This window comes from Lytechinus variegatus, chromosome 9 (assembly GCF_018143015.1).
Source record: "Lytechinus variegatus isolate NC3 chromosome 9, Lvar_3.0, whole genome shotgun sequence".
Classification (NCBI taxonomy): Eukaryota; Metazoa; Echinodermata; class Echinoidea; order Temnopleuroida; family Toxopneustidae; genus Lytechinus; species Lytechinus variegatus.
The window spans coordinates 2,281,356-2,293,164 of NC_054748.1; positions in this window are offsets into that span (position 1 = coordinate 2,281,356).

Sequence of the window (11,809 nt, forward strand, 5' to 3'; positions counted from 1 at the left end):
TGAACTGATTGGAAAGGTAGGCCTACCAGTCCTGTTAAAGACTGCATACAGATAGCCATGAAGGCGTTAAAGATTTCAACAATCAAATAATGCGAGCGCGAAGCGCGAGCTGAAAATTTTTGACATTTCTACATAAAGAATGGAAAACTTTAATCAGTTTTTGTAATCATGAACAGGATAGCTATACAGTATAACTAAACAATTGATGCGAGCGCAAAGTGCGAGCGGAAAAATTCTAGATTTAGACCTAGAACGGGACACTCTATTCATGTTTCCTAAATCATGAAAAAGATGAGTAATGCGAGCGCAAAGCGCAAGCAGAAAATGTTTGTTTACGTTTTGAACTGATCGAAAAGTGCCTTTTAAGGACTGCTTCTATTTAGACATGAAGACATTACATATTTCATTAATCAAATAATGCGAGTGCGAAGCGCGGCCTGAAAATTTTTGACATTTCTACATAAAGAATGGAAAACTTTAATCAGTTTTTGTAATCATGAACAGGATAGCTATACAGTATAACTAAACAATTGATGCGAGCGCAAAGTGCGAGCGGAAAAATTCTAGATTTAGACCTAGAACGGGACACTCTATTCATGTTTCCTAAATCATGAAAAAGATGAGTAATGCGAGCGCAAAGCGCGAGCAGAAAATGTTTGTTTACGTTTTGAACTGATCGAAAAGTGCCTTTTAAGGACTGCTTCTATTTAGACATGAAGACATTACATATTTCATTAATCAAATAATGCGAGTGCGAAGCGCGGCCTGAAAATGTTTGACATTTCTACATAAAGAATGGAAAACTTTAATCAGTTTTTGTAATCATGAACAGGATAGCTATACAGTATAACTAAACAATTGATGCGAGCGCGAAGTGCGAGCGGAAAAATTCTAGATTTAGACCTAGAACGGGACACTCTATTCATGTTTCCTAAATCATGAAAAATATGAGTGCAAAGCGCGATTAGAAAATGTTTGTATACGTTTTGAACTGATCGAAAAGTGCCTTTTAAGGACTTCTTGTATTTAGACATGAAGACATTACGTATTTCATCAATTAAACAATGCGAGCGCGAAGCGCGAGCTGAAAATTTTTGACATTTTTACATAAAGAATGGAAAACTATAATACAATTTACTTAATTACAGAAAAAGCAATTCGAATCTGTACTGATTCCCAATATTTATCACACACAAATCCATTATTCCATAAACTAAAGATGCAGTAATGCAGTATTTGACATAAATACACTTCAAATTTTACTACTTATGTTTAAGTACGTAAATAACATGCTCCCACCTACCTTCATTCCACAATTTTTATTCTCTGAATACATCTGTTCATTCATACCCTACCCGTAACTTCAAATTTCCATTTAATCAACCCCAAACTGCTTATTGCGCAGAAATCCATAAGACACCATGGTCCAGATTTGTGTAACTCTGTACCAGCAGAGTCTGTAAAACAATCTCCGTCTCTTCACTCATTTAAGGCAAACGTTAAATCTATGTTATTATCAGAATATTTGAAGTAAAATTTTTGTGTCATATCCTTTTTATCGTGAATTTATTCCTCCTTCGATTTAGTCATTACCAATATCTTCATCATGACCACCATCATCTACATGGCCATCATCATCATCATAATCATCAACATCATCATCATATCACCGTCACCCTTAGCTTTATCATCTTCATCTTCATACTATAACATTGCATGAATTCATGTTTCGTATTTGAAAATATATGCCAATTCTGCTTTATAAATGTATTAATTCAATTAGTATAAGTTTGGGATTGTCATTTTCTCAAGCAATCTGCTTATGATGACAATCCTCCTGCAAATTGTGAATATCATATAGTTAATCATTTTTGCCTGGAATTATTTTTTTAGTACTCATTATTTATGATTCATGCCTAAAGTGCTTACATATTATGTTTTTTATGTTGTGAAAAATGTATTATACGAATGTTATGGATGCAGAAGAAAACAATAAATCAAATCAAATCAATTGATGCGAGCGCGAAGTGCGAGCGGAAAAATTCTAGATTTAGACCTAGAACGGGACACTCTATTCATGTTTCCTAAATCATGAAAAAGATGAGTAAGAGGGGATCTTCCTACATTAATAATGCGAGCGCAAAGCGCAAGCAGAAAATGCTTGTACACGTTTTGAACTGATCGAAAAGTGCCTTTTAAGGACTGCTTGCATTTTGCCATGAAGACATTACATATTTCACAATCAAATAAATACGTGCGCGAAGCGCGAGCTCAAAATTTTTGACATTTCTACATAAAGAATGGAAAACTTTAATCAGTTTTTGTAATCATGAACAGGATAGCTATACAGTATAACTAAACAATTGATGCGAGCGCGAAGTGCGAGCGGAAAAATTCTAGATTTAGACCTAGAACGGGACACTCTATTCATGTTTCCTAAATCATGAAAAATATGAGTGCAAAGCGCGATTAGAAAATGTTTGTATACGTTTTGAACTGATCGAAAAGTGCCTTTTAAGGACTTCTTGTATTTAGACATGAAGACATTACGTATTTCATCAATTAAACAATGCGAGCGCGAAGCGCGAGCTGAAAATTTTTGACATTTTTACATAAAGAATGGAAAACTATAATACAATTTACTTAATTACAGAAAAAGCAATTCGAATCTGTACTGATTCCAAATATTTATCACACACAAATCCATTATTCCATAAACTAAAGATGCAGTAATGCAGTATTTGACATAAATACACTTCAAATTTTACTACTTATGTTTAAGTACGTAAATAACATGCTCCCACCTACCTTCATTCCACAATTTTTATTCTCTGAATACATCTATTCATTCATACCCTACCCGTAACTTCAAATTTCCATTTAATCAACCCCAAACTGCTTATTGCGCAGAAATCCATAAGACACCATGGTCCAGATTTGTGTAACTCTGTACCAGCAGAGTCTGTAAAACAATCTCCGTCTCTTCACTCATTTAAGGCAAACGTTAAATCTATGTTATTATCAGAATATTTGAAGTAAAATTTTTGTGTCATATCCTTTTTATCGTGAATTTATTCCTCCTTCGATTTAGTCATTACCAATATCTTCATCATGACCACCATCATCTACATGGCCATCATCATCATCATCATCATAATCATCAACATCATCATCATATCACCGTCACCCTTAGCTTTATCATCTTCATCTTCATACTATAACATTGCATGAATTCATGTTTCGTATTTGAAAATATATGCCAATTCTGCTTTATAAATGTATTAATTCAATTAGTATAAGTTTGGGATTGTCATTTTCTCAAGCAATCTGCTTATGATGACAATCCTCCTGCAAATTGTGAATATCATATAGTTAATCATTTTTGCCTGGAATTATTTTTTTAGTACTCATTATTTATGATTCATGCCTAAAGTGCTTACATATTATGTTTTTTATGTTGTGAAAAATGTATTATACGAATGTTATGGATGCAGAAGAAAACAATAAATCAAATCAAATCAATTGATGCGAGCGCGAAGTGCGAGCGGAAAAATTCTAGATTTAGACCTAGAACGGGACACTCTATTCATGTTTCCTAAATCATGAAAAAGATGAGTAAGAGGGGATCTTCCTACATTAATAATGCGAGCGCAAAGCGCAAGCAGAAAATGCTTGTACACGTTTTGAACTGATCGAAAAGTGCCTTTTAAGGACTGCTTGCATTTTGCCATGAAGACATTACATATTTCACAATCAAATAAATACGTGCGCGAAGCGCGAGCTCAACATTTTTTGACATTTCTACATAAAGAATGGAAAACTTTAATCAGTTTTTGTAATCATGAACAAGATAGATATGTAACTAACAAATTGATGCGAGCGCGAAGTGCGTTTTGAACTGATCGAAAAGTGCCTTTTAAGGACTGCTTGCATTTAGCCATAAAGACATTACATATTTCACAATCAAATTATGCGAGCGCGAAGTGCGAGCGTAAAAAAAATCGAGATTTCGACCTTGAAGGGGAAACTCTATTCGTGTTTTGTAAATCATGAAAGGGATGAGAAATGGGATCTTCCTATTACGAGCACAAAGGGCGAGCAGAATTTTTCGATATTGTGATCTGAAACTGGATAACTGAATGAAAATGCGCGCGCGTGTTTCAGATTTACACCTAGAATCCAGGCATTCTAAACAATCTTTTATCATGAAAATAAAAGCGAGCGCGAAGCGCGAGCTTAAAATATTTGATATTCCGATCTTATATTTCAAACACTTTGTAGGAAACTTGTAAGGTGGATATAAATCGCACTTAATAAAGAGCTGATATGTTTCATTATTACTTTAATTTTGAGACATAGGACCTTGACATCCTTAGGACATGTTATCATATGAATATGATGACTATATATCTTCCTATTCATCTTGCTAAGCGCGAGATAAAACAAAAGTGACAATTTAATTATTAAATTGATATCTTAGTATTAATGCATATTGAGGGCGCGGAATCTGATGATATTATGGCCTGAACACTGAACATTTCAAGCACCTTTTTATTCATGAATAGGATGCATCATTAATTAGTTGATATATTTTAAACCATTAATGCGAGCGCAAATCGCGAGCAGAAATTTTTGATAAACTGTCATGAAAAGGGGATTTTAAGTAGTTTGTTATACAATCAATATTGAGACATACATAACCTGCCAATCAAAAATGCAAGCATAGCAGCGCTAGCTGATGCGTTTTGACAATCAGACCTGAAAAGGGATATTTTGAAAACTTTGTGGAATACATGAAAATAATAGGTACCTGATAAATCAAATTCGCGAGCGCGCAGCGCAATTGGAAAATGTTAATATTCAGACCATAAAAGTAACATTTTTACAGAGCACTTTTTAAAAATCAATATGTAAATCACAAAAATTAATGAAAGTTCGATTTCCAAGGAGAAATATGTTTTGTATACTGACTTCTAAACTTGATATTCAAGCTCCGTGTTGAACAAGATATTTTGATCACTTAACAGGCAATGCGAGCGCGAAGCGCGAGCGAAAATTTTATATAGTGACATAAAATATTTTTTCCAAGTCTTCCTCTCATCTTATTTTATTCATTCGTCTTCCTCCTTTTCTTTTTTCTTTTCCTTCCTTTTTCTTTCTCCCCCCCTTTTTTTTGCTCTACCAATAGGGGGTCCGGGCCCCTCGGGTCCCCACCTGGATCCGCCTATGCATGAAGAAGATGCAATTGAATAATGTTTTTATAATGATGTGTTCATGAATAAATGTAATATCACTTTAACAAATAATCGATGCGAGCGGGAAACTCGAGCGATTTCTATTTTAACCATTTGATGCTTTCAATTCGTTTAACTTCTCATCAGAGTAGGCCCTGCTAGAATTATGTGAGCGGGATCCAGGCGCGGATCCAGGATTTCTTAGGGGGCCCTAATTTCAAGTCAAGTAATAATCGTTCCGAAATATTGACTCCAATTGCCGAATGGGTAATGTCTAGTTCAGATACTTCTCACAGAAACCTCTCTTGCATTGTAGGCATTCTTCGTTCTTGTGGGTACTCCCATTATTTTTTTCTTTTCTACTTTTTGCTTCAGGGTTGGAAAATCTTACGGGGATGACGCCCCTGTATCGCCGCGTATGAAAACTGGTTGTGCAATAACTAAATTGTATATTCTGCATGAAAGAAAATTAATATTTTATTTTGGGTAAGATATTCTTGAAAAAGATATAAATTTACATGTTTTTTTAATATAAAGGTGAGGTAGATTCAGTAGTCAGCACTCAGCATTTACTAATTTGGAGTGCACTGCCTACTTTGATCTGTAAGTGTTTGGATATATTATATAATCTTTTGTTATTCGCTTGAATTCCATTCAAAACAGTGAGTTGTCTTGTCAATCCTAATCAGCAAACATTGGCTCTTCCGCTCTTGCAACAATCATATAAAGTATCAAAAGGTTATGCATCTTATAATCTTGCTCAAATTTTATATACTCCAAATAGATTTTCAAAAGAAACAAAATGCGTGTAAACGGTGTATATCAAAAGAATATAAGATACTAAAGATAAATTACTGTAAAAATATACTTTATTGTCAGTGTCTTTATAAATATGAAAACAATGCTCTTAAGTTCGCATCATTTTGGACGATAAGTTCTTATCTCTCTCTTTCATACAATACTAGTGAAACATGAATTCCAAGGTCCCATGTATCTTGTATACATCAACTATTTCAAGATGTAACAATAAATGTAAATGATAGCAATGCAGTTTAGGCCTGAGTAAATCCACGTAATATTTTCAGTGGAATTCGTTTAAAAAAAATAAAACGTGATTTCCCACTGTAGGTTAGAAAAGAAAAGGTGTCGTATCATCAACTGTATATAGCTGTCTTATACGCGTTACTACATGAAACAAAAAATATAGGAACGATATAAACCATAGAGTTATTTCAGTTATTTGAGTATTTGACGATTCGTCAAAAAATAAAAAACGCATCCGAAACTTTCACCATTACAATGAAAGTATCATTTATTCTTTTACATATTGCACACTAAAAAATAAAGGTTCAAAATTGAACCCCGAAAGGTTCTTGCAAAATCAGCACCCAATGGGTTAAAAAATTGAACCCCTGATTTGGGGTTCAAAAATTGAACCCTGCGGTTGGGGTTCATTTTTGCACCCTGCGGGTTCAAAATTGCACCCCTAGGGTTCAATTTGAAACTTAGGGGTGCAATTTTGAACCCGCAGGGTGCAAAAATGAACCCCAACCGCAGGGTTCAATTTTTGAACCCCAAATCAGGGGTTCAATTTTTTAACCCATAGGGTGCTCATTTTGCATCAACCTTTCGGGGTTCAATTCTGAACATTTATTTCTTAGTGCTTGCAAGTAAACTTCAAAATTTCTGTAAATAATATCTATCAATATGTCCATCAGTGTTGTAGTCAAGGCTCAAACCTCCAAGGCCAAGGCTTTAATACCCAAGACCAAGGCATCAATCCCCAAGGCCATGCCTAAAAACCTCAGGGCCAAGGCATTTCAAACTTTCAATATATGGAACAATGAGCCAACAACAAGGCGGCAGTTCGATTATCAGTTCGGCGCCCCTACATGTAGGTCGATCATCAATTTGCCCCCCCCCCCTTCGAACATCATTTCGCCCCCTAGTTGAGTATCAATTTGGCGCCCCCTACCTCGAACATCGATTCGGCCCCCTCCCCAGTTCAAGAATCAATTTAGCGCCCCCACTTCGAACATCATTTCGGCGCCCTCCTAGTTCGAATATCAATTCGGCGCCCCTACATGTAGGTCGATCATCAATTTGCCCCCCCCCCCCTCCGTTCGAACATCAATTCGGCCTCCAGTTCGAACATCATTTTGGCATTCCTTCGAACTCAATTTGCCTTCCCTAGTTCGAATATCATTTCGCCTCCCTAGTTCGAGTATCAATTTGGCGCCCCCACTTCGGACATCATTTCGGCGCCCTCCTAGTTCGAATATCAAGTCGGCGCCCCTACATGTAGGTCCAACATCAATTTGGCGCCCCTACATGTACGTCGGTCATCAATTCGCCCCCCCCCCCCCGTTCGAACATAACTTCGGCCCCTAGTTCGAACATCATTTTGGCATCCCTTCGAATTCAATTTGCCTTCCGTAGTTCGAATATCATCCCCCTAGCTCGAGTATCAATTTTGCGCCCCCCCCCCTAGTTTGAACATTAATTCGGCGCCCCCCTAGTTTGAGTATCATAGGTGCCCCCCTAGCTCGAACATCGATTCGGCCCCCCTCCCCAGATCGAGTATCAATTTGGCGCCCCCACTTCGAACATCATTTCGGCGCCCTCCTAGTTCGAATATCAGTTCGGCGCCCCTACATGTAGGTCGATCATTAATAATTTGCCCCCCCCCTTCGAATATCATTTCGCCCCCTAGCTCGAGTATTAATTTTGCGCCCCCCTAGTTAGAACATCAATTCGGCGCCCCCTAGTTTGAGTATCAATTTGGCGCCCCCTACCTCGAACATCGATTCGGCCCCCTCCCTAGTTCAAGTATCAATTTGGCGCCCCCACTTCGAACATCATTTCGGCGCCCTCCTAGTTCGAATATCAGTTCGGCGCCCCTACATGTAGGTCGATCATCAATATGCCCCCCCCCCCCTCCCGTTCGAACATCAATTCGGCCCCCAGTTCGAACATCATTTTGGCATTCCTTCGAACTCAATTTGCCTTCCCTAGTTCGAATATCATTTCGCCCCCTAGTTTGAGTATCAATTTGGCGCCCCCTACCTCGAACATCGATTCGGCCCCCCTCCCTAGTTCGAGTATCAATTTGGCGCCCCCACTTCGAACATCATTTCGGCGCCCTCCTAGTTCGAATATCAATTCGGCGCCCCTACATGTAGGTCCAACATCAATTTGGCACCCCTACATGTAGGTCGTTCATCACTTCGGCCCCCCCCCCCGTTCGAACATCAATTCGGCCCCCAGTTCGAACATCATTTTGGCATCCCTTCGAACATCATTTCGGCGCCCAGTTCGAACATCATTTTGGCATCCCTTCGAACATCATTTCGGCGCCCTCCTAGTTCGAATATCGATTCGGCGCCCCTACATGTAGGTCCAACATCAATTTGGCGCCCCTAGTTCGAATACAATTTCGCCCCCCCCCCTAGCTAGAGTATCACTTTGGCCCCTCAGTTCCAACATCAATTTGGCGCCCCTACGTCGAACATTAATTGGCCCCCCCCCCGTTCAAACATCAATTCTGCCCCCAGTTCGAACAGCATTTTTACATTCCTTCGAACATCATTTCAGCGCCCTTTTGGTTCGAACATCATTTTCTTTCCTCCTCTTCCTCTTTTTTTTCTTCTCGTCCTTTCCCTCTTCGTCTCCCCTTTTCTTCTCTTCTTTCCCCCTTTCTCTCTTTCTGTTTTTCTTCTCTCCTTTCTTCCTCTTTCTCCTTTTCCTCTCTCTTTTCACCCTCTTCCTCTTTTTTTCTCCCCCTCCCCTCCCCTCCCCTCCGTCTTCTACTCTTCCTTTCCCCCTCTTCCTCTTTTTTCTCTTTCTTTCCCCTCTTCTTTTCTCCTTTTTTCTTCTTTTCTTTACCCTCTTCTTTTTCTTCTTTTCTTTCCCCTCTTCCTCTTTCCCCCCCTCTCCCCCTCCCTTTTCATCTCTTCCTTTCCCCTTTTCTTCCCCTTTCTCTCTTTTTTCCTCTTCTTCCTTCCCTCTTCCTCTCTTTCTTTTTTTCTTTTTCCTCTCTCTTCCCCCTCTTCCTCTTTTTTTTCTTCTCCCTCCCCTCCCTTTTTCTTCTCTTCCTTCCCCCTCTTTCTCTTTTTTCTCTTTTTCTCCCCTCTTTTTTTCTTTCCCTTCTTCTTTTCTTTCCCCTCTTTTTTTCTTCTCTTCTTTCCTCCCTCTCCCTCCCTTTCTTTTCTTCTCTTCCTCCTTTTCTTTCCTCTTTTTCCTCTCTCTCCTTTTCTTCTCTTCCTTTCCCCTCTTCCCCTCTCTTTTTTTTCTCCTTTTCCTTTCCCTCTCTTTTTCCTTCTCTTTCTTTCCCCTTTTCCTCTCTCTTTTCCTTCCCTTCCTTCCCCCTCTTCCCTTTTTCTTCTTTTCTTTCCCCCTTTCCTCTCTCTTTTTCCCCTCTTCTTCCTTCCCCCTCTTCCTTTCCCCCTCTCCTCTCTCTCTTTTTCTTTTTTCTTTCCCCCTTTTCCTCTCTTTTTTTCTTCCTTTCTTCTTTTTCTTCTTTTTTCCCCTCTTCCCCTCTTTTTCTCTTTCTTTCCCTCTCTCTTTTTTTTTCGCCGAAGGGGGGGGGGGCCGAGGCCCCCTCGGCCCCCCATGGATCCGCGCCTGGTTTTCTTAACACATGTCAGTTTTACGCATGAAACTTCAAACAATGAATTTACAATACACAATGATAAACCCAGCTAGGTGTGTTTATGCTTCAGTTGCGAGGACAGAACCAGCCTTTTCCCCTGCACGTTCACATTGCATGTGAGCATATTCAAGATATTAGCATAAATAATTGAGTTTAGAAGACGACAATCGTATAGCACAATGTAGAACCGCCATTTTCATGAATAATGAAATCAAATTATCTTAAACCACATCATAAATGGTAACCACAGTTTACTTTAGAATATGGTTATCAAACAGAGGCAAGACGACAAGTATATTTCTTACAAGCATAAAGAGCAAATAATTTGCATTTTAAGAGCAATCAGGATAGTTAGAATAACATGATTTTAGTCATAATTCATGTCAATAATGCAAAACTATTTTACTACTTTCCTTTTACCGTGTGTATTTTCAGGAACCCACCCCCCAAAAATAAATAATAATAATAATAAATAAATAAATAAAAACAGAGCCTAGGAGAGAAAAAGATCAAGAACAAGAAGAAGAATAAAATAAAGAAGAAGGGGATGAATTAAGAAGAAGAAGACGAAGAAGGAAAGGAAGAAGAAGAAAATGGAAAAGAAGAGGATGAATAAGAAAAAGAATAATGAAAGAAGAATAAGATGAAGAAGAAGAAGAGGAGGAGGAAGAATTAAGATGATGATGAAAGAGAAGAAGAAGAGGATGAAGAAGAAGAAGAGGATGAAGAAGAAGAAGAAAGGGAAGAAGAAAAGGAAGAAGAAGAAAATGGAAAAGAAGAGGATGAAGAAGATGATGAATAAGAAGAAGAATAATGAAAAAAGAAGAAGAAGAAGATGAAGAAGAAGAAGAGGAGGAAGAAGATGATGATGAAAAAGAAGAAGAAGAAAAGGAAGAAGAAGAAGAAAAAGAAGGAGGAGGAGGACTAACTCTTTTAAACATTTTCTTTTGCTTCTTTGGCAATATCGATTACTCTTTTAATGGCTTCTTGTGAAAGCTAATACTCTCTCTAAAAAAGTCCTGTACCTAATAATGGCCTTTAGTGAGATCTGTTTATTCTGTTATTTTCTTTTAGCTTACATTCCATGATTTCACAAAGCTCAGTTGATGCGTGGAGCTGCAAAAGTCCATGGTTTATGCAGGCTAACTGTACCAGATTTCGATCTACGATGGCATATCAACACCACAAAGTCTTCATGAAATAAGAGTTTACTCCAGCAACATCATTCATCTCAGTGCTTCCACTCTTCCTGGAATCCAGGAAATTCCAGGAAGTTTTCCTATTTTCCAGGATCATTCCAGGAAGTTTTCCAGGAAGTATATCATTTTCGAGAATGATATTATATTATCTGAATATAATGTCAAAATCTATCACAAAATTGGATCTTTTTGATTGAAATGTCAAAATTTTTGCTCGCTCGCTCGCAACTCTTCATAACTTTGCCCGTTACATTATGTTTCACCCACTAAAATTTTTGGCTCAATTACAGCACTGGGCCCTACATTTCATTTCTTTTTGTGTGTGTATAGAAGAGAATTATAACTTATGGAAGACTGGAAAACCGTTCTGAAAATTCCAGGATACTTTATAAAATTCCAAGCACTTTCAGAGTAAATTCCAGGAAGTTCCGTTTTGAAAAGTGGAAGCACTGATTCATCTAAAAGGGTGTAGAGATCCCTTATGTTTTCCCTTTGAATTGACTTTACAGAACGAGTCAGAATATAGGGCCTACTTCGGACAAGACAGCTTCACACTGATGTGATTTTTTTTCTGACTCACTTTGTAGCTGTTATTTCAGTATAAAAAGACAAGAATTCTTGTCAGTTTGATCAGCTAAGTGCCTATACGTTGTGAAATATGTCTATATATCTTTACAAATTTGAGTAGAATGTTTCAAGTGGTGTATTGTATATTTAGTCAAGTA